Source organism: Podarcis tiliguerta (genome assembly GCF_965153285.1).
Source record: "Podarcis tiliguerta genome assembly, chromosome: 12".
Classification (NCBI taxonomy): Eukaryota; Metazoa; Chordata; class Lepidosauria; order Squamata; family Lacertidae; genus Podarcis; species Podarcis tiliguerta.
The window spans coordinates 24,909,177-24,927,947 of record NC_139545.1 but is presented as its reverse complement, the minus strand read 5'-3'; the positions used below and the strand labels follow the sequence as shown (position 1 = coordinate 24,927,947).

Below are 18,771 nucleotides of genomic sequence, written 5' to 3'. Positions count from 1 at the left end.
GTGACCTCTGATCTCTGTGGGCACCAAAATTGATTCTGAAGCTATTCCAGGCTCTCCTTCTGCTTTAGGGATTTCCCCCTCAAAATAATTGAGGATTCTCCTGCTTAGCCCTACTTTTGTGCCTCCATGTTCCAGGGTCTGAGGTGCTATTTCACTTCCAAAACCTCTTTTCCCCCCTTCTTGCCTTGCAATCTGCCAATATTATCTGACTGTCAAATTCTCTCCAGCTGTCAATATGTATCTTCTCTCCCCCCCCCCCCGCTCAGAAGAGCGCTTGACACAATTGCTTCTAACATATATCCAAAAGAAGGAAACAGTTCCCAAAGTCAGAGTCCATTTGTTACGAAGTTTCAATGGCTGTAGGTAATTCTCTATCTCCCATTCACAAAAACGTCCCTTGCAGAGCCAATCCACAGAAATCAGAAGCTGACTTCCTTTTTCGCTTCCGTTTTGCCAAATTAAATGTTTTTAGCCTAATTTATTTCTTTAATTATTTTATTTGGCATCTACCTCTAATTGGAAGATCCGCTGCTTCTGGTGACGGTGTGTGGCTTCGGCAATAGAGTGCATTGGAGCTGTGAGCGGACAAATAAAGGCTGATAAAATTAACCCCGCCATATGGGAATCCCTTGAACACTACTATCGCAGTGCCTGGAGACAGACGGTCATGTCTGTGACCAGAGGAGAAATGGCTGCTAGGAGGAGATCAGAGAGAGAGAAACAGGGTGCACCTGTAGCTGCAAAACTGGACTGCAACAACGCATATCTCTCCCATATGGGTCTCTACAGCCACAGCAGGCACTGTAACTCTCCAACCATTTGACTTCACCCCTGAAGGCACACTCCACCATTGTCTTCCAAGGCAGAGCATTTATTCATTTTGCAGAGCATTGCTGCATACTTATAGACAATATAGTCACACCACCTATCCTGCCTTTAACACATGGACAACTGATATTGGGACTGCATCCACACCGCAGTTTATTCTGCTTCCCCAACTATTAATTTCCACATTGTATCTGAGCTTTCACACAATGGGAATGCCACTTCCGGAAAACGAATGAAAGATAGCAAATGCTCGTGCCTGGCTGCCGTGCATTCATGAATTGCCTCTTCCTTCCTTGGCTGGAGAGATGTGCGCATTTAGGCAGTGGGCCCTCAACTTGCACTCACTTTGCATACATGATCACAACCTTATGTGGGTGTGGGGAATGAGTAAACAAACAAACCAATGGAGAGTTGGAGGAACTCGCCATTCCCTGTTCTCCATTTATTTATTCCCCTGCCCTCCATGCACCCAGTGGGTTTTCCTTGCTTGCAGGCTCTGGGAGTGTCTCAGAGGTTGGTACGGAAGGCATTCCAGGACCCTTCTGTACCCCACCCAGAAGCACACACCCCACCTTGTTGGGGCTGCTTCTGAGGATTCCTGACTTTGCATCCCCGGAACCAAACTCTCATGTAAGTGGCCAGCCAATTATAGATACAGAACCCTCTGTCTTTTGCATGGCTAGAACGTAGTGTACTCCAGGTAAGGCTCATGTCTATTGCTCCGCCCACTTTTAGCCTCTGGCCCCACCCACCACCGGCATCCTGCACCAAGAAAGTTGCCTATGAGAGAATATGACTCTCAGGCTGGAAAAGACAACCCCCCCATTTTTGCTTTAACCTAGACATGCAGCAGCAGCATAAATACAGTCCTTTTCCTTTGCAGGGAAATATAATGTTCTCCTCTCTTTCATTGCAGGTCAGAAGACGCACATCTTTTATTAAAGTGATACTCTCCTCCTCTCGCCCTGCTTGCATTTCAGTTCATGGGATTCGCAGAAAGGAAATCGCACTAATACATCTGTTTTATGGACTCTAAGGATAGCTAAACTTTTTAGAACACAGACATAGGATCCAAAGGATTTGTGTGGTGAGGGGAATCATAGCAGACTGCATATAGCAAATATTTTGTTGTTGTTATTGAAAAAGCACAAGGGCTATTAAAAATTAAGGAAAGCAGCTTCTATCTGGCATTGATTGTATGAATCAGTGGCTTGTCTTCAAGCCCTTGGCGTCCGGCTGACTTTTCCAAATGTGCAGAGAAATTGTGCGCATAACCATTTCTGTAGTCTGGCACATATTTATTTTTACAGTAGAGCAGTTGTTTGATATTGGAAAACCAACTGGAGGTGAGCTGCAATCGTGCAGAAAGCTGACAAGGGGCAAATGACTGTGCCATACGAGGCTATAATGCGAAAGACATTGTCAGGAGCCCATTTAGTCAAGGCAATCTAGTAAGAGTCAAGAGATGTGCTTCTATCCATGGGTGACTGCCAGTTGCAGAAGGCTGAGCTCTTGAGATAAAGGATCTAAGGAATGCCGTGTTTAAGTAGGAGCCTCTGATAGCCATCATTCACTAAAATACATTAGGAAGCCATTATTGAAAGAGGTGGAAAAACATTGGAGACAAAAATGTATGCAATTGTTCACTGTTAATTGACATTGTCCCGGCTGCTTCTAAAATGTGGAAATGGCGCTTTTAATCCTGTGATTCATTACCAAAAGAAAACAGCAATGGTTACGCTCAATGGTAAACATATTTTGGTTTCTTACAACTAAATCCAGCAAACTGGCCAAGGGAGTTCTGCCAATGAAGCTCATTGAGTGCTAATGCTATAATCTAGGCGCTCTTGCTTAGGAGAGGCTGAGGCCTGCATATGGCTGACTTTCAGAGCCAGAGAGCAGACCAGAGAGAAGACGTTTCCACTCTAGTCCTCTCCCCAAACCACGCCCTCTAGCTCACCTGCGATTGGCTTTAAGCACAGTTGAGCCCAGCAGTCAGCGCAGCAGGTGGTGGAGGAAATTACGTTCTCCCCCAGCCACACTGAAGCCAGGAGGCTTCCCCAAGCCACTGTGGCTGTGCTGGACCACAACCACTGCTCCCTTCCAGCTGATGATAAGTGGTTCTTCTGTCCAGATTATAAGAGGAGTCTTGCTGGATCAAATAGGGCTGCCATACACCTGGAATTTCCCAGACATAGCTGAGGTTCATCTGTTGAAAATAGCATCCAGGTAGAATTTTTGAAAAATAGGTTAAAATGTCTGGGGAAACCTGGACATATGGCAGCCCTAGATCAGATCAAGTCCCTTCTAGTTTAGCCAGCTGTTTCTATAGTGGCCGAAAACATGCCTATGGGAAGCCTGTAACCATGATTTGAATGCAACAATGGGCTGTGCACTTGTGAGCCACACCAACAGCCATTGTGTACCATTAATCTCTCCAATTCCTTTTAAAAGCAATTCAAGTTGGTGGCCACTGGTCATTACCATATATTGGGGAATCTTCCAACACTGCTCCCTTTACCTCAGGTCCTGGAAGTATGAGAGAGGAATACAGGTCTTTGTCCACTTTTGCCATGCAATACATACTTTTATGCACCTCTATCATTTCCCTCCTAATTTGCTTCTTCTTTTTCCTTTCTAAACTAAAAAAGCCCAAATGCGTTTTTTTTCCTCTCACAGGGGAGTGGGAGGGGGTGTCATTTTATGCACCTTTTTTGCTCTGCGATATCTTTTTTGAGCTGAATTTAGCAGGATTGCATTGAAAGCAAGTATTGCAAGCTACAGAGGACTTAATATCAAAACTTATTTGTCTCTGCATCTGCTTCGGGGATCCTCAAGGGCAGGGAGTGGTGGTGGGAAAAGTGAAGAACACAGGATGGACAAGGAGGAAGAAAACCTTTTTTGGATCCATTGACATTCAAGGGGTTTGTAAATAGTCAGTCTAGATCGGTGTTTCCCAAACTTGGGTTTCCAGCTGTTTATGGACTACAGCTCCCATCATTCCTAGCTGGCAAGACCACAATCAGGGATTGTGGGAATTGTAGTATGGAAACGGCTGAAGACCAAAGTTTGGGAAACACTGGTCTAGATCAGGAGTCATCAGTGTTGTGCACTATAACTCCCATCACACTTGATTCTTGACTGTTTTGATTGTGGGTGATGAGAGTTATAGTCTATAACATCTGGCGGACACCATTTTGCCTATATCCTTGGACTAGAACACTGGTCTTCAACTGGTGGGTCACAGCAGGAGTGCTGTGCAGTGCTGTGGTCTAAACCACTGAGCCTCTTGGGCTTGCCGACCAGAAGGTTGGCAGTTCAAATCCCTGTGACGGGGTGAGCTCCCATTGCTCTGTTCCAGCTCCTGCCAACCTAGCAGTCCGAAAGCACACCAGTGCAAGTAGATAAATGGGTACTGCTGTGGTGGAAAGGTAAATGGTGTTTCCGTGCGCTCTGGTTTCTGTCATGGTGTCCCATTGCACCAGAAGTGGTTTAGTCATGCTGGCCACATGACCCGGAAAGCTGTCTGTGGACAAACGCCATCCCCCTCGGCCTCAAAGTGAGATGAACGCTGCACCCCATAATTGTCTTTGACTGGACTTAACTGTCCAGGGGTCCTTTACCTTTTACCTGTTTTTTGCTACCACCAGGTCCTGCAGGCACACTCCTTGAGACGTTTTGTTGGTCACTTGCAGACACAGAGTGGTGGCCAAATGGACTTTGGTTTTTGACCAAATGTGGCAGTGCTATATTTTTACAGATGTATATCAGCAAGTTCATATGACCAATATGTTCACAGTATCATAAAATTGCCCAGACTCTGAATATATACAGCATTTCTCATACCAAGATCAAAGCAAAGCCAGTTGTTAGATACTGTCAGTTTCTCCTACATTTGAGTAATCACAGCCTCGTTTGTGCCCACAACTGCACAGGGAAAACAGGCTGTGCACATACTTTGTTGGCAGCAATTTCCACAATTACAATTGTGCATTCTCCAGCCGCAGAGATTATGAGAAGTGTTACTACTGTATCCATGTACTGCCTAGTTGATAGTCCCCATGCAGCCTATGTTCTGGCAAGATAATATGACTGTCTGCAATATGCTGTCATAGACTGATAGCTATGATGTGCTTTATCCTACTCCTTTCGTTGCAGCTGTCCCAGTGGGAAGGTATAGGAAAAAGGAGTGGAACACATGTTGATATGTGTACCATTGTTGTTTAGATAGATGGGGACACCTGTGGCCCTGTAGATGTGGTTGGACTCCAATTCCATCAGCTCCAGGCAGCATGGTTAGTAGTCAAGAATGATGGGAGTTGTGCTCCAACAGGCTCTCACATCCCTCTTATACTGTGCAGTGAAGAAATTCACAAGCCACACAAAGAGTAAGGGGTTTCAGATCAGAGCTGTAACATTGTGCCTCTGCAGAACATCTCAGCCTTTAGAAACAACATTGAACGCATGAAGAAATATCCAATAAACCACCTGGAAAGATAGTTATCAAGCGATTCAAACTCCACCTGGCTGCTTGCATACTTATCTGCTGATCTAAACTATGTGATTGTGCTTTCTGTTCTTTCCTTGACTTCCCATCTGGGCTTTTATCTTGTCTTTTATCAGGACATGTTGATTTCTCTTTGAAGTTTCGGACAGTGTTTTGTGATTTGCAGTGCCTGGATGCGGACCTCACTGTTGTCTCCAGCTATTTCAGGTTGGGAGCAGTACATTGTTTGGATTTGCCATCAGTACAGTAATAGCAACATCACTCACAGATAACTTTGTTTTCTTAGGCTGATATTAAGAAAAATGGTGGTCTCCCCAAAATGATGCACAATTCTGTCAGATCCAAACCACACTTACCCTTTGGACTGAGAATGATCGTGTTTTATGGCCTCAATTCTACAGTACAGCGTTAATAAATTTGTGTTAGGAATACGACTGCATCATTTGATGCCACAGCATTAAATCGCAAGGGAGGAAGAAACCAATTGCGATAATAATTTTTATTTTTATTTTTTTAAAATGGATCTTCTGCAAAAGGGGAAAAATCAATGGCAGGATATGGCCCACAGTTTGAAAACTTTAAGCAAGTAAAAAAAGACATAAATCTTTATGATGAAGATTATGATTTTGGCCTCTAAAATAATAGCCAGCATTAACGGTGCCAGCGCAACAATTTTATGAGACAATAACCTGGTTCTAAAGTGGATAAACTATGAGGTCGAAGAGTGGGTATTTTATATCAATGAGGGAGCTGGATTATTGCCCACTAAAAGAGAAGGAATGGTAGCATTACCAGCAGAATGTGATAAGGAGCACCCATTTAAAAAAGGATTATAAGTGATTTTAGAAGGGCTAAATGAAAAAACACACAAAAAAACAAAATTCCAGTACTGAGAGTTCAAATCCCTAGGTTGGTTAGACTTTCGCTTTCAGCATTACAGGAGGAGGGGGGGGGGAGCTACTGTAAGAGACAACAGAATGTGCACACAAAGCTTATGCACAAGTAGCATTGCTAAAGTTTGTTTCCAAAAATAATGACCTATTGGATAGGAGTAGGTAAAGGTACCCCTGTCCATACGGGCCAGTTATGACCGACTCTAGGGTTGGGCACTCATCTTGCTCAAGAGGCCGGGCGCCGGCGCCGTCCAAAGACACTTCCGGGTCACGTGGCCAGCGTGACGAAGCTGCAACTGGCGAGCCAGCACCAGTGCCGCACATGGAAACGCCGTTTACCTTCCCGCTATAAAGCGGTACCTATTTATCTACTTGCACTTAGGGGTGCTTTCGAACTGCTAGGTGGGCAGGAGCTGGGACCGAACGACGGGAGCTCACCCTGCCGTGGGGATTCGAACCGCCGACCTTACGATCAGCAAGTCCTAGGCACTGAGGTTTTACCCACAGCTCCACCAGCGTCCCTTGGATAGGAGTAGACCTTGGCAAATCAGGGATTAATATTGGTTAGTTGGTTTGTAACCCACCCTTGTAGCCAACCTTTCATGATACAATCCCAGGTAGGATACCCCCAATGTCTTCTTCTTCTTCTTTGGCGATCACTCGTGGCTGAGTAAGATTGTCTTCCATGAACACAGTCTTAAGAGTGAGTCCATAAGTGTCCGTGGAGGCCAATTCTGGATCCACACGTCCTTCCACAGTAGGGACATAGGTTTCTGGGCAGGAATTGATCATGGTGAGGGTTTGCCAAACATGCCATCCCCTTAGCATGTTTCTCCTTGAGTCCTGAGTTTGAGTGCCTTCAAAGCTCATGACACCTTTGGTAAAGGCTGTTCTCCAACTGGCGCGCTCGCAGGCCAGTGTTTCCCAGTTTTCAGTGCTTATACTACATTTTTAAAGATTTGCCTTGAGACAGTCTTTAAACCTCTTTTGTTGACCACCAGCATTACGCTTTCCATTTTTTATTTCAGAATAGAGCAGTGGCTTTGGAAGTTGATAATCAGGCATCCGTAAATCCAGCAAAGTTCCCAGTGTAGGAGCTGATGGCTCAACAAAGGGTTATCTGGGGCTGTATTGATCCAAATCAGTTGAAGCCTAGATCTGACCAAATTGGCCCAATTTGGTTGGTGATTCAGGCATTGGCTGAATCTGGTTCCCAGCCTATTAGTTTCCTGCCAATTTGTTTAAAATCAGGTCAGTTTTTAAAGGTTCATCCCCAAAACCTGGATTCCAAAAGTGACATCAGCACCACCACTCCAAATAGGGAGCCACCATTTTAATTTCCCAAAATGCCTTCCCAAGCTGATGCTACATTGAGGACACTGTAGGAAATTAAAATGGCGGCTACATCCAACAGCTCACAGGACCAGTGTAGAAGAAATAAAAATAAAATGAATCCCCTCCATGGTGGGTCATGCCAGGGTGCTGGGTTCCTGGCAGCTGATACGGGATATCAAGGACTGGCACCAGTCCTGTTATTACCTGTCAAATCCAATTGTACCAACAACATTCAAAGGCATGGCAACCAAGACACCTAAACAGCTTGTTGTTTTCAACTTGCTTCAAGTAACAGAACCTTCACTGTCTTGCAGCCCTACCTATGAAATTCAGTCCCTTTCAGTGTAGCCCCACAGTTTCGTTTCAGATTTGGGCAGCACGTCGACGGTGGTTTTCCTACAAAGTTTCAGAATGTAGATTTTCCAAAAATATTTCTTATTTTTACAAAGCACGATAAAGTTTAACAAGGAAGAGTGCTGTATAATAAACGCCAAGGTGAAATTTATAGTGTGCACCGTACACATAAATCTAAATGTAATCCTGATGCTGGGAGAGAGGAAAGGAAAGGAGCAGCCAGAATGGGCTGCCGTTTGTTGGGCAAGCAGGCCTGGAAGGCAGAGTGGAACACTTGCTTGCAATATTAATAGCATCATTCGCAGGCGGGGAAGGGAAACGAGCCATAGAGCCACAATACTTATCTTGCTTTGACTACTAATTAGCTGCAGGGGTGGATGGAATGATTATCATAAAGATGTGTTGTTTCTGAGAGAGTTTATTTCGGATAATATATTATCCTCCGCACCTGGTGGCGAAGGCCTCCTTTGGCACCAAGAGGCGCCATTAACCCAGTAAGTATTTCACGTGATCAACTGTTAAGTGTCTGTAGCCTCTGCTCAGCGAGACTCCTGGATGCTCAGAGGTAAAGAGTGAAAGGCTCAATGTGAGTCCACCATGTTTTTGCTTACCCCGACCCTTGATACCCGTCTTCTGCTGGATATACGTTTCTGAAATGGCTAGCTTTTGACATCGGGTGGAAAGCAAAGTTGCCCCCTGCCCCCAAAGAACGGCCCACATGTGCGAAAGACATTAAGCTGAAGTTGTTGGAATCATTTACTTTAAAGCATCCTGAAAGCCATGCAGGGATCCCACCCGCCTTAATGTGAGCGAGGTGATTTATTCACATATCTGCAACATGTCCCCAAGTTCTCCTTTTGCAGGAATCAAAGTGCACTCGAGTTTCGCATTCCCAAGCTCCTTTTATTTCAACATGAAAGTGATTAAAGATGTTTATCTAAGCCTAAAGGCCTTAAGACTATGCCACTTTCATTGGGGGAACAATTAATCTGAACTTTGGGGGGATCATAGATGCATAAGAAGAGCATTTGAGAACTCCCCATTTATCCATTTTCCATTTTCCCTAACAAGAAACGAGGTTAATACAGGAACAAGCAATGCAAAAGAGTGATATAAAAGAGTATAATGGTTCAATGAAAGAAATTGGCTGTCATGGGCATAATGATGGAGACATGTTTACAGATCTATATGTGGGGGGGGGGGTTAGAAGTCTGCAAAAACAGGGCTTTTACCACACAGGGATGCATAATTGGGAGGGGAGAACACAACACGAACCACAAGATAGAGTTTGGATCCTGATTTGGCACTTCAGGGAACAGTCTGACAGTTCAAAGGCTGCCTGATATGACTTGGGATCTGTGACCCGGGTGGAATCTACACACATGTTAAAAACGCTGTGAAAACGTTTTTTTAAAAAAGCATTTTGAAAAAAAGCATTGAATTTGCTATAGCTCACAGTCGCCGTTTGGTGCCACAATTGTATATCGCACAACACATTCAAACGTTTTATTTGCATCTGAGTCCCATGTCTGCTCTTGAAAAACAACAACAAGGTTTTGTTTCACCCCCATTCTCTCTTGGGAATCAAACAATGGCTAAAACCCGCCGCCGCCCCACCTTGATAGAAGCAGATAAAATTCACTGTACAAAACATTGTTTGTACAGAGCAGCTCCGGAGCTAAATTACATCTCAAAGTGGAGAATCTTTACAAAAATCCACAGATACAAGACAGAATCATAGAATTGTAGGGTTGGAAGGGAAACTGAGGATCATCTCTTCCAACCCCCTGCAACGCAGGAATATGCAGCTGTCCCGTATGGGGATCAAACCTGCAACCTTGTCATTCTAAGCACCATGCTCTAGCCGACTGAGCTATCCAGGCTGACATACCTGTGTAATGACTGAATTTGATGAGTGAAAAGTATATTTCCAAAGTCAGGGCCTGAGGCCTGAAAAAACAGGCAGTCTCCATGTGTCCAGGGACCTGTTACCCAAGAAATATGGAACTAGTTCCCACAGAAGGCAGTGATGGCCACCAACTTGAATAGCCTTAAAGGAGAATTAGACAAATTCATGCAAGACTAGTCTAAGTGCCAATGTTCTGTCTCCACTGTCAGCAGCATTATGCCTCTGAATGCCAGTTGCTCGGAATTTCGAAGTGTTGGTGCTGACCTTTAAAGCCCTAAACAGCCTCAGCCCAGTATACCTGAAGGAGCATCTCCACAACCGGCGTTCAGCCGGGACACTGAGGTCCGGCTCCAAGGACCTTCTGGTGGTTCCCTCATTGCGAGATGTGAGGTTACAGGGAACCAGGCAGAGGGCCTTCTCGGTAGTGGCACCCGCCCTGTGGAACGCCCTCCCATCAGATGTCATGGAAATAAGCAGCTATCTTATTTTTAAAAGACTGCTGAAGGCAGCCCTGTTTAGGGAAGTTTTTAATGTTTAATGCTGTGTTGTTTTTAATACTCGATTGGGAGCCTCCCAGAGTGGCTGGGGAAACTCAGCTAGATGGGTGGGCTATAAATAATAAATTATTATTATTATTTCAGGTGGGTAGAGTGCTGTTGCGCTTGAGTCCAGTTTGCAGGCATCCCACAGACATCTGGCCAGTCCCTGTGATAGGTGAAAAGGTAAAGGGCCCCTGGACAGTCCAGTCAAAGGTGACTGCGAGATTGCGGTGCTCATATTGCTTTCAGGCTGAGAGAACCAGTGGTTGTCCACAGACAGCTTTCCAGGTCATGTGTCCAGCATGACAAAACCATTTCTGGCACAACGGGACACCGTGATGGAAACTAGAGCACACGGAAATGCCATATACCTTCCCACTGCAGCGATACCTATTTCTCTACTTGCTTTTGAACTGCTAGGTTGGCAGGAGCTGGAACAGAGGAACAGGAGCTCACCCCGTCACGGGGATTCGAACTGCTGACCTTCTGATTGGCAAGCTCAAGAGGCTCAGTGGTTTAGACCACAGCGCCACCCATGTCCTCGCCCAGCCCCTGAGATAACAGCATGCTGGACTAGATGGGTCATTAGCAGCAGGCTCTTCTTAGGTTCGTATGTTCAAGGGCAAAGGCAAAAGGAAATTAAAACATAGCATCACACTCTCCAAAAATGTTCCAGCTGCAGGTTACTCTGTGCTCCACAGTCTCCCTGCCGTGTCAGTAAAGTGCTGATTTGGAAGTAATTACATGTGACGCATTTGTCAATGCTTTTGTTATATTAATTACTTCATGGTGAAGATGCTGGGTGGTTTTTGCTATGGAGATGTGAGAGTCTGCTGTCGCTTGGTGAGTCATGGTCTCAGTATTTAATGTACTGTTGACTAAGGATAATTTCCATTCCTACCTATTTAATGTACTGTTGAGCGGGGAGAATTTGTGGTCCCACTGAACACTATGTTGTGAAGCATTTTAGCTAGTGAATATATAAGGAGACCGCAGACAAATCCCCAGTCTTGTTAAAGGCACAGAACTTCTGTTGACTCCTAGTTGTTTGCCATTTGTATGCTGTACTCTTCTTGACAGCATCCTCTTGCAATGACCAGAGCAGCCTCCCCCAAAGTGATGCTCTACAGATGTTTTGGATGACAGCTCCTGTCAGCCCAGGCAGCTTGGCCAATAGGAGGTGAGGGGAGGTGTATCCAAGGCAACCTCAATGAAACCAGGCAGCGGGAACCTGCTCTAGAGGACAGCAGTCAGACCTGCTTTGTGGTGAAGTTCATTGGCTAACTCTGGGCGACCCATAAGTGGGGAACATCAGAGCCACAGGCCTAATTAAGCCCCCCAGACTCCCAGTTTTACCCATGAGGCCATTTCAGGCAGGCCATGCCCTGTAATAAATAAATAATAATAATAATAATAATAATAATAATAATAATAATAATAATAATATAATAATAATAATAATAATAATAATAATAATAATAATAATAATAATAATAATATTTTTTACTTATACCCCACTTATACCCCACCCACCAATTATTTATTACTTATACCCCACCCATCTGGCCGGGCCTCCCCAGCCACTCTGGGCACTCCCAACAGAATATTGAAAACACAATAAAACATAAAGCATAAAAAACTTCTCTAAACAGGGCTGCCTTCAGATATCTTCTAAAAGTCACGTGGTTGTTTATTTCCTTGACATCTTGATGGGAGGGCGTTTCACAGGGCGGGTGTCACAACCGAAAAGGCCCTCTGCCTGGTTCCCTGTAACCTCACTTCCCGCAATGAAGGAACCACCAGAAGACCATCAGAGCTGGACCTCAGTGTCCGGGTTGAACGATGGGGGTGGAGACACTCCTTCAGGTATACTGGGCTGAGGTTGTTTAGGGCTTTAAAGGTCAGCACCAACACTTTGAATTGTGCTTGGAAACGTACTGCGAGCCAATGTAGGTCTTTCAGGACCAGTGTTATATGGTCTTGGTGGCCACTCCCATGTACATCACCTGACATTACATGATGTCAGTTGCAGAAAAGATAAAACCATGGGGTCAGGAGCTGGAGTCAGAGTAAAGGTAAAGGGACCCCTGACCATTAGGTACAATCGTGTCCGACTCTGGGGTTGCGGCGCTCATCTCACTTTATTGGCTGAGGGAGCCGGTATACAGCTTCCAGGTCATGTGGCCAGCATGACTAAGTTGCTTCTGGCAAACCAGAGCAGCGCATGGAAATGCCGTTTATCTTCCCGCCGGAGTGGTACCGATTTATCTACTTGCACTTTGACGTGCTTTTGAACTGCTAGGTTGGCAGGAGCAGGGACCGAACAACGGGAGCTCACCCCGTCACTGGGATTCGAACCGCCAACCTTCTGATTGGCAAGTCCTAGGCTCTGTGGTTTAATCCACAGCGCCACCCACGTCCCTGGAGTCAGAGTAGGTCAGCAATAATAATATTTTTTTAAATCCACACTGGTATCACTGAAGTTAACTCTTTATTCAAAGAAATCAAAACAACCCAGTCCTAGAGATCGCAGCAATGCTTCCCATTATGTCATGCTGGGATGAGGCAATTGCAAGGGCTTTTATACTGCGAAGGTAAGAGTCACATCCATTGCCCTAGCCAATTTTCCCCTTTGGCTGTAGCCACCATTAGCAGGCAGCCCCTGGTAGGTTGGCCAAAAAGGAATGGATCCTTGAATTTGTGTGTTCCTCCAGAACTTCCACTTTAGAATAAGGCCTGACTAGGAATCCATTTTTCTTTACTAGTTTCCTAAAACCTTGGAAGCCTTCTGACTTTCGGGACAATGAAACCTGATTGCTTCTGCTACACGCTTACAGCTTTGACACGAAAATGGAGGTGGAAATTCGACCCTCGGACCCACTCCAGGAGAGTGCCAGGAAATTCGTGTCACAATGAGCTGCAAAGATAGCAACGGAGTAGCCAACAAGCAAGCTGTTCAAACTTATCCTTTCAGTGTGTCAGAAGATTTTGATAGCATCAAAGGGGAGAGCGGGGTGGCAAAAGGTCAGCCATTCAGGATCACCCCCCCCCCCCCAGGCAGCCTTCATAGCAACTTTCACACTTCAACAGAAACTGTCACATTTCCGCGGGTCATTTCGGTCCTCCCCACCTGCTTTTATCTGGTTCTTAAGCGGTCAGGGGTTGCTAGGGACATACATGTCTCTGATGCATGAAAACAGCTGAATGGCTGGCACGAAGCGGGAATATAAAAGACACAGGATGAAAGGGCCTGCAAGCGAATCAACTGAGTTGAAGTGGGGAGGACTTGAAGGCAACAACATGAAACCCATTACAGCGAGACTGATAGGATTCATGCAATTTTGCAAGAAATAAAATCTCAAAACCCAAATTCTGCGACTGCCGTAGATAATTCAAATACATAAAATGTTAAATTTGTTTTCCAGTGTTTCTCATTATCTGCCTAAGTTTTAGCATTATATATATATATAGAGAGAGAGAGAGAGAGAGGTAAAGATTGGGGTTTATTTTCAATCTTGGAGGGGTAAGACAGAAGAAATACAGAAGAGTGGGAAGAAGAAGAAAGATTTGTAAGGAGACAGAGGGGTATTGAAGAAGAGGCACAAAGGGGAATTCCTCCCCTCCTGACCCCTTAAATGTCTACTGACACTTGTCACCACGAGTAGGCACACTTTAGCTCAGAGCTGTAGTACCCTCACATTTGTGGAGGGGGGCTCAAAGTGATAGTTTACATTTGGGCAATGCAGAAGTGGCTTTCTGGGTGCGGCAGAGCCACTACATTACCTTCCTGACAGGTGAGTCGCTGTTTTTTACAGGGAGCGAGAGGGGTAATGCGGTGCAGAGGTCAGCTCAATGCAACACTGGTGAGCCAATTTGACACTCCTGCCAGTGCATTGACGCTGTGCCGCCCTCCCTCTGCCACCTTGCCTCTCTCCCCTGGTAAGCAACAGTGACACTAGCTGGGAAGCTACCATTGAGGCTCCATCCCATGAGGCAAGCCAAATCTAAAGGAACATAGGTAGCTGTCTTACAATGAGCCAGCATTCCCTACTCTGACCGGCAGTGGCTTTCCCGGGTTTCAGGCAGGGGTTTTTCCCAACCTTACCTGGAGACACCAGCAATAGAACCTGGAAGCTTCTGCATGCAAAGCAGATGTTCTACCAGTGTTATGGCCCTTCCCCTTCCTGGCTGGATTGGGACTGTGTACGTACCACTGAACAGATGGTCAACGCTGTTGGCTCTGACCACACCAAATACTTGCTGGGCATGTGTGGAAAGGGCTCGGATCCAAGCATTTCCACCCCTCCTTTAATGTGTGATTAGAGCTGTCGAACCTGATAGTGCCAGCCATCTGTTCAGCGTAAGGATTCTTGCCCACAGAACTGAGCTGCAGCACTCATGTTCTCTGGATCTGGGCCATTCAGGGCCCTTTCCAGTCCTTACTCTCCTTTTGAGTGTAGCCTCCTAGAGTTACAAAGAAGCCTCTCAAGGTACAGAGTCACAAAAAAAGTTAGCTGGCAGAGAGTTCCCTGGCAAAGAGCCCAAACAAGTAGACTACAGCTTCTGCGTTTGGTTTAGAATATTTTGCACATAATACACAGTCAGATAGGTTTTCGTATAGAAGGGATTGGATCTGGACCAGCTGTTCCATAAATGGAAGGAATGCTTCTGTTCATGGAAGTGGCTTGGCCTCCCTGCTGGAGAATGAGGGAAAGGCCATTCTTTTTTCTTTTCTTTTTGTATAATTTTAATTAAATTTTCTGTTTTACAATTTAGAATATTCATTTAAACGACCTTAAAATATCAGTGACTTCCCTTCTTCTCTTTCCATGGCTCATTTTGCATAACATAAATCCCTGCATATTTTATATAAACTAAACCGTTCAATATTCCATTATTACATCCATCAAAACTCATTTACACCGTTGAATTTATCTTAATACTGCCTTAGGTTTTCAAGTGTACACAATTTCCCCCCATATATTCAATAAACATTTTCCAGTCTTCTTTAAATGTATGTTCTTCTTGTTCTCTTATTCTGTATTCTGTATGTTAGGTCCGCAGGCTGAGCATATTCCATATTCCATTCCATTCTTCTTTAGCAGGAACCTCGCTCCTTTTCCATTTTTGAGGTAATGAAACACAGGCTGCAGTAGGGAAAGGCCATTCTTAACAATTTCATCTTCCCAGGCAGCTTACAGCACCACTCCCCATGGTGTTTCAGCGGGTCTCCAAATCCCCTGAAGCAGATTTTCAGGAGGCATAGGGCACTGCAGGGGAAAGGAGAATCAGTGAAAATCACCCCCCTCCCCAAATCTGCTCACCAGGAGCATACAGTCTGCTGAATTCTGCTCCAGGCAACTCTGGATCCAACCTCATAAAAAAACAACATGGTGATTTATCACTGTGATAAAAAAAAAAGTGTTCTATACTTCAGTAGGAACGACTGCAGTTTGGTGTCTTTTCAGTGTACAGTGTGTACAGAAATTCAGTGGTGGTTCACGTTCCATGCACCAAATTGTACAAGACATTGCTTGGTAACTGAAATTCTATGGTTCAGTTACAGCAAGACCTTTAGCCTCTCATTTACATTTGGGCAAAAACACCCTCCAATCCATTCTAAGACACGTGGCCTGCATGTGAAAACAAGATCTGCTCTATCAAGGAAACCAAAACTCCACACTAATGAAAAGACCACCCCAAATCCACAAGTGTATGCATGATAACTCAGAAGTTAGTTGTGTCCAGTGGGACTTGTAATCTGTGGATAATCTTATAACTAGGCAGTGCCTTCCTGTGAGTCTAGCCTTACGCTATTTCCACAGTTCTCTGATTCAGAATTCAGCATTGCTTTGGCAAATTTCAGAACAATGCAAATATTAGCATTGATTTTGTAACACAGGTCTTAAGAAACTAATCATATTTAATAAGCCACAAAGATTTCTTTCTTTCTTTCCTTCCTATGCTATATCGGAGGGAAATCATATCTACGAAGAGTGATAATGAACGTATCATTGTACATGAAATAGCATTTGTCAGACTAGAAATATGAGATATAACAAAGAATCTAATGCTGGCAGCATATTTTCAGGCTTCTAGGTATGAATTGCCAGCAAATAGTTCAGCAGTGCAATTTTGTTTTATTTTTGGCCAGGCTATAATATGACTGCATCCATTTTTTAATATATATTTTTTTCTTTTTTTTGCTGTTGTTTACTCTGAGACCTCTATTGACTCAAATGAGCCATTTTTTATTCCTTTGTAGACATAACGGTGAATTTAGAACGGTATGTTATCATGGAGCCCTGCACAGGCTGTGCTGACAAATAGCTACGTAGACAACCTATTCAGGTTGTAGTGAGATCCATCAACGCTGTCACATTCATAGTGGCAAATCAGTTGTTGTTTGTATCCGTAATCCAAGAAGGTGCTCAGCTTCATTAGTAGTGTTAGGGAATAAAGCAAAGTCGAAAGAGCAAGACCCTTGTGCAGTTCATAAGACTTTCTCAGAAAGCCATCGCTCCCTGACTCCCTCTTAAAGGCAACTCAGAGGAAGTCTAGGACCAGAGGCAGGTGGATCTGGGAGAGAAACACCGTTTGGGTTTTTGGAGTTATCTTATTTCTAAGATGCTGAGGCTGTGCTGGACAGCACAAAACATTGTAAGGTAAAGGTAAAGGATTCCTGGATGGTTAAGTCCAGTCAAAGGCGACTATGGGCTTGTGGCACTCATCTCGCTTCAGGCCAAGGGAGTCAGGGTTTGTCCACAGACAGCTTTCCACGTCATGTGCCCAGCATGACTAAACCGCTTCTGGAGCAACAGAACACTGTGATGGAAACCAGAGCGCTCAGAAATGCTGTTTACCTTCCCACCGCAGAGGTACCTATTTATCTACTTGCACAGGTGTGCTTTTGAACTGCTAGGTTGGCAGAAGCTGGGACAGAGCAATGGGAGCTCACTCCATTACAGGGATTCGAACCGCTGACCTTCTGATCATCAAGCCCAAGAAGCTCAGTGGTGTAGACCAGGCATAGGCAAATACGGCCCTCCAGGTGTTTTGGGACTACAACTACCATCGTCCCTGACCACTGGTCCTGTTAGCTAAGGATGATGGGAGTTGTAGTCTCAAAACATCTGGAGGGCTGAGTTTGCCTTTGCCTGGTTTAGACCACAGTGCCACCCGTGTCCCTACAAGACAAGACATTGTATGGAAGTATTGGATGTACAGTGGTACCTTGGGTTAAGTATTTAATTCGTTCCAGAGGTCCGTACTTAACCTGAAACTGTTCTTAACCTGAAGCACCACTTTAGCTAATGGGGCCTCCTGCTGCAGCCGCGCCACCAGAGCACGATTTCTGTTCTCAACCTGAAGCAAAGTTCTTAACCTGAAGCACTATTTCTGGGTTAGTGGAGTATGTAACCTGAAGCGTATGTAACCTGAAGCATATGTAATCTGAAGCGTATGTAACCTGAGGTACCACTGTACACTTGATTGTTAAAATTCTATTATGAAGAAAGTTCTGCCAGTAAAATTTGAATAATGTTTTCAGGGGTCTGGACAATGATTTATTCCAAAAGGAGTCCGTTTTTTATGCTTCCAGTAGCTTTAAACTGTGTAGTATTTAATATCTGCAACAGGAAAAACCCAAAAGGAGCCCAATGAAGACTAAGTATATTCAGCTGCCACAGAAGGCATAGTCAAAAACAGCATACAAGCAAGAGAAGCTGTTTTAAACAGAGTCCAACCATTTGTCCACCTAGCTCAGTATTACCTGCACTGACTGACAGTGCTTTTCCAGGGGTTTCCTAGGGAATCTGTCTCAGCCCTACCTGGATGTGCCGGGAATTTGGGACTTTCTGCATAGAAGGCAGGTGATTTTCTACTAAACTGTGGCCCTTCCCCTTCTTGGTACACTGCTACCAAGACCAAAATGAGGACCACAAAAAGTGACCGTTAGAATGCAGAAAAGAGAGCAAAGTATGAATATACTCATACACAGAAAATAGCAATTATCATTCACAGACATGAATCTTGGGGGGGGGGGGAGGTTGAGGGTGCGACAATATGGTGACCTTACAGAGAAAGCTGTGGGCATCAGTATATTTAGCTCTGTATTGTCTTAATTGGTTGACAGTGTCTCCCCAGGGTTTCAGGCAGGAGTCTTTCTCAATCCTACCTGAAGATGCTGGTGATTGCACTTTGAACCTTCTGCGTTCCAATAGTGTGCTCTATCCCTGAGCTATAGCTGAACCCAGCATGCAGAATCTGATGTTCAGGTGGGACCCAGTGGGTGGATTCACTTCCTTTCCCTTAGCTGAAGCATCTTGATCTGACTTTCTGTTCATGTTAAGTTTCACTTTGAAAAAATAAAGGAGATAGATGATAGATAGATAGATGATGATAGAT

General features: G+C 44.7%; 1 long non-coding RNA gene across 1 annotated transcript in view; it reads left to right on the top strand.

Moving 5' to 3' along the window:
- Positions 1-4,209: 4,209 nt before the first annotated feature.
- The window catches only part of LOC310660561, a 25,853-nt gene continuing 11,291 nt past the window's right edge, over positions 4,210-18,771 (top strand). The window contains exon 1 of the long non-coding RNA XR_014503515.1: positions 4,210-4,248. This is a non-coding gene — a long non-coding RNA (uncharacterized lncRNA). The remainder of the gene's footprint in view (positions 4,249-18,771) is intronic.